Below are 5355 nucleotides of genomic sequence, written 5' to 3'. Positions count from 1 at the left end.
CAACCCTGAGCTGTCCCCTTTACATTCATGTCAATTAAATTCAAAAATAAAAGTCAAATGTCCTTCCGGCCCTGGTCTGTGGGACTCCTTGTGTTCAGGTAGAATTCCCAGCTGCCTGGCCTAGGCTGTGAGCTGGACCTGGGGAAGTCTGCTGCCGCACGCAGGCAGCTACATTCTCCAACAATTCACTTCAGCTGGGAAAGTACAAAAGACTACGTCAAATCAGCTACATACAAAACTGTGAATCAGAGTCAAGCTTTTGTTCTTTTAAATAAACACATATTTATAAATATAAAATACTGCAAATACTGGCTGTCTACTGGAGAGAGGTGTGAGAGAGGGATTAGACACTGGCGGGACTGGTCTACGGACACTGGAAAAAAGAGACCCTAGTGCTGTGTTTCCTTGGGAAAGCTCTACCTCAAGCCAGTGAAGAGAAAGGTCTTGTGGTCTAACTACAGTGTCCATCCCTACAGGGACGCTCAGTGAAGCATGCTGCCAGGGTTGAACTTGGGAGTTACCTCACTGTCAATGGTTCGAAAGATTAACTGGCTGCAAAAGGAAGAAGATGCAGTTGATCATTTATGGTCAAAAACACGTTTAGCGAGAAGATTCTCCACTGGTGTCAGTAGACCTTCCAGGGAACACAACTAGAGTGTGGTCTGTAAACTACAATGCAGTATGTTTCTATCCCACAGACTGACTTCCAGCGGATGAGCCTGACTGAGGCTCGAGATGCATCTCCCCTAAACCATGGAGGTCAACTGAGGAGTGGAGCACTTCAGTGAGTTGGGTTTTGGGCTGTCTAGTGGCTGGCACAGATTGAGAGGAGCCCGCCAGGCATTGTCTTGGAAAAGGAAGTCATGTTCTTATCACAGTAGTCTGTGTGCTTGTCGAGGGAGTCCATTCTGCTTTGCAGGGGTCAAAGGTATAGCAATGGCCACTCTCACACCTGAAAACTGAACTAAGGGGATGTGACAAAGGGTACCACCCGCAGAACAGAGGGGACCAAGGGACAACTCAAGCCACGATCTGACACACATCCCAGAGTGGGAAGCAAGGGTTGTGTTGTTAAAACTCTCTTTCGTGTCCACAGCTACTGTGAGGTACTTCTGACCCCAAGCCAGCAGAGGGGAGCCTCTCACTGCTCTGTCTGCACTGGCTCACGGGGTTTTCAGCAGGATGGAGGTCATCAAGCAAGATCTTCAAATGGCAGCCTGTGCCCTCTGCGATGGTTCCTTGTCTTTGTTGCCATGGAAACCCCTGAGACACAGCCACAAAGCTAACCAGGTGCCGTTTTCTTTTCCGATCCTTAGATTCCCTGAGGGACGTCAGCTGTGAAACGACTCACGCCCCTGTGGCAGGGCTAAGGCAGTGATCATTCTAGAACAGGCTGAAGGCTGTGAGCACCCCAGATGGACCACATGGCACCCGCTGCTGGCAGACAACAGGAGCCGGGAGTATCTCCAGAAGGCTGGCCCATGTCCATCTAGAGGTGAGGCCAGTCAGTCCTGCTAGGTTATGGGACAGTGAATTTTCCAAAGAAATAGTCTCCTGCACCATGGAGCACAAGACACATGAATAACAAAAGGATCTGACATCTGAGCATAGAGAAACGAGGAACCGACTGTAGTTGCTTGGCTGAATCCACAAAACGTGCCAAATGCCTGCCGCAGCTGACACCTTTTAACAAAAAACTTTTCAAGTATACGGAGAAGGGCTGGGTGGTTTGTAACATGGGAGCTGAGTCCTCACTGTGGTCATGTCAGAGGGTGTGATCACCCTCTGGAAACACTTGGGGACTCACATTCGGTCTGAAGTCTGCCTACGTGAAACTCTTTCTGTCTTACATGAGTTGAAGAGCCACATTTTCCTCCTCTCATAGGCTGAGTACAATATTGAAAACAAAGAAGGAGTGCAAAAAAAGTGATCAGTACAAAAAAGTAAACATTTCAGTTTTTTTTTTTTTTTTTTTTTGAGTTGGAGTCTCACTCTGTCGCCCAGACTGGAGTGCAGTGGCCGCTCCTGGCCACCGCAGCCTCGACCTGCTGGGCTCCAGTGATCCTTCTGCCTCAGCCTTCCCAGTAGCCGGAATTACAGGCATACGCCACCATGCCCGGCTGATTTTTTTATTTATTGTAGTGATGAGGTCTCGCTGCCCAGGTGGGTCTCGAACTCGTGGGTTCAGGCAATCCACTCACCTCAGCCTCCCAAAGGCGCAGGATTACAGGCTGAGCCACCGAGCCCGGCTAACATTTCAGTTTTAATTGTCAAGATTATTCCAATCACTTCTATCTGGTTCTTGTTCCGAAGTGGCCCAGCCAAGATGATCATTCCAGTTTATTCTCAAATTTGTGCTGCAACTTCTGTGCCCTCCCCAATTTGGCAGACACAGAGGGAGGCGGTCCTGCTGTTTCCTCAGCAACAAATCATTATTAAGTCAAAACACAAGTCAACCTTGGTCGCTTGGCACCGAACAAACCGTCTCCCTCCAAGTCCCTGGGTGTAGAACAGACGTTTACTATTCACCAATGTACAGACCTCTTCTTCATTCCAGCATTAGCTTCCTCCAGGCTTCAGCTGAGAGCACATCTGAGGTCATAAGGCCACTCGGATACAGTGGTGCTAGAGTTTGCAAGGCAGGACTCCTTTGTTCAGCTGGTAGAAGTCGACTAGCTGGATCAGGTCGGAGAATTTGGTGTTCCTGTCATCCAGGCTGAAGAATGTCTGCCCATTGTCCTCACACTGGAGAGACACAAGAACACTTGCTCAGTTAGAAATCCCGACCTCCGTGGACAAAGCGGAGCTGTGGTCAGCAGAAGCTTTGGCTGCCCACGGTTTGATTCTACTGGGACACACCTGGAGTCAGCAAGGTGGGCTAGAAAAGATGAGGGGTGGAAAAGTCGGGAGCAGAGTGTTTGTGCTGGAGCTGCCACACCCTGAGTGAGTGATGAGTGCTGGGTGGTAGCAGAGACTACCAGGACGGCTGGCTCCCAGCTCCCCTGAGGTGGTCATGGAGAAGAGTTGTAAGTGGCTCCCAGCTCACCTGGCTCATGGGAATTAAGCACACCAGGTCACGTGTAAGTACTCACGACACACTGCATGTCCACAGAGGGTGCACAGACCTGAATCTTTGCTACATAACCTCAGGCTGCCTCTGTGAGGCCACAAGGTTCACTTTGCTTTCATGAGGAAGCAATTACTGGATTACTGTGAGGGATCAAAAAGATTATGCAGGCAATGCATCTCTTCTAGGACCTGGAATAGGTGGCAGCTCTTTTTACCAAAACGGAGGAATGCCACACTGTGGCTGAACAGTAACAACATTCCTCCTATCTCCCTGAACTCCGTGAGTTTACACCCGATGACTGCCCTACAGTGCAGAATGAGACAGTCACCCTGCCTGCTCACACGGAATGTGTCAGCTTTTAGCCTTGGCTGATGAGCAGATACAGAACAACTTCGCTCTAAAGCCATGGCTGGAGCCAGGCGCACATCCCACTGCCTGCTTTCACGTGCTGCGAGATTTTATGGTTCAGTCCCAAGTTACTTTTCTACACTGTAGGACTGGGAGTTACTGGGAAGAACAATATCATCTACTCTGCCCACCACAAAATACATTTGTTTTATGTTTTAAGCTAGAACTACAATTCCTGAGACAAGAATATACTGCAGTAGGAAACACAAAGTGTTGTGAACATGCCACTTTTCCTTGAATAGTAATTCCTGTTTGCACGCAATGCCTGGAAAGCCTGGGCTCAGCCCTGGACTTGGCACCTTTCCCCAGACTGGTCCAAAGCAATGTGCTGCAGGCTCTTCACTTCACTTTCCTCCTCTGTAAAGTGGGGGCATCAGAACACACCAGGAAGCCAGTGACGGCATGCCTGTTCGTCATAGCATGCTGCCTCCTTCTGATCACGAGAGCTAACCACGAGGCCCATGGCTGCCTCGTGAAAACTGCATTAAGAATGAAACCAAAACAACACACACATAAGGCATGGTCTGAAGATGTCAATACTTACTGGTAAAATCTGGAAATTTTTAATTTTCTGGTGATGACACGGTGTGAGTACAAATGCTTTTGGATTACTCTGGCTGTCACAGTGGAGAAAAAGCCTGGGGAATGGAAAACGATTACTCAAAATTTTGAAAATCCAGAATGAATCTCACACATACACACACACTCTCTTCTCTCTCTCTCTCTCTCTCTCTCTCTCTTTCTCCCAGTCCCTCTGATGAAACAGGTGTAGAGCTGCCACGCTTCAGCGCTCTGGCATCTGGGTGGCCTTTAGCAGCAACAACACACTTGGTACCCAGATGGCAATTTTGAATTGTCACCCTCCCTTGGAAGAAGCCAGGGCTCTCTGGGGACATGCCTGACTCCAAGCCAGGGCTCTTCGGGGACATGCCTGACTCTAAGGTAAGAAAACTGCAGGGTGAAGCTGGAGCATCCTGTTCAGAGAGGCAGGAAGTGCTCAGACACTAGCGGGAACACGTGAGACACAGGGCAGGCTGGTCAAACCTGGCGCCAAAGTGAACAGCAGAAGTAATCGACTAAGCTCCAATACAGAAAGCCATGAGTCTATACTGGCATCTGTAAACAAATGAGCAAATAAATTAATAGGGGAGAAGGAAAAGCTCCTCCTCAGAGAAGAATGTCAGTCTAATAAACGAAAGAATGGTGCACTAAAAACCAGTGCTTGGCAATGACCATTGCAATGATTAATTGAGGGATCGAAGATCTTCAATGACAAAACTAGCAGACCAAAGTCAGATGAGAAGAAGAATGTTTCATGACATCAAAATATTGTACTTCTAACACTGATTACAAGGTGGAACACAGTAGCTTTACAATAGAGAAGCCTGGTCAATACCATCTGTACCAAGTGTTCAAATTAACACCACCAGGAAGGAGGCATCTTGGCCTGGGGGCATCCTGAGAGGACACACTGAAGATGAGGTCGCATCATCACTCTTCAGGGCTCCTGCCAGGAAGGCATAAGCTGAACCTGATCACAAGCAACAGTCTCCGCCAGTCCGAGGCATATCCACGAGAACTGGCTTCTACTCCCTGCAAGAGGCAAGACTGGGAAAACACGCTGGGAAAGCAGAATATTCAGCACTTAGGGCTTTTATTTTTTCTTTTGCTGTAAAGAAGGCAATTAGAACCACTGGTAAAACTAGATTAAGTAATAGAACTGCATCCATGTTAATTTCCTGTGTTTTTTTTAATCACGATACTGTTTTTATGTAAGAGGAGTCTTTGTCTTTAGAAACTTTTCATTGAAGTAATTATGATTAAAGTAACATCATGCCACAACTTATTCCCAAATGGTTCAGAACTAAAAAATAGTT

The 5355-nt window shown here is 47.8% G+C and overlaps 1 pseudogene; it reads right to left on the bottom strand.

The window, feature by feature from the left end:
• Positions 1 to 2598: 2598 nt before the first annotated feature.
• Positions 2599 to 5355, bottom strand: part of LOC103257031 — a 13264-nt pseudogene continuing 10507 nt past the window's right edge.

This window comes from Carlito syrichta, unplaced genomic scaffold (assembly GCF_000164805.1).
Source record: "Carlito syrichta isolate Samal-C Ts95f unplaced genomic scaffold, Tarsius_syrichta-2.0.1 Scaffold301080, whole genome shotgun sequence".
NCBI classification, from domain to species: Eukaryota; Metazoa; Chordata; class Mammalia; order Primates; family Tarsiidae; genus Carlito; species Carlito syrichta.
This window is presented reverse-complemented; position numbering and strand designations above follow the sequence as displayed.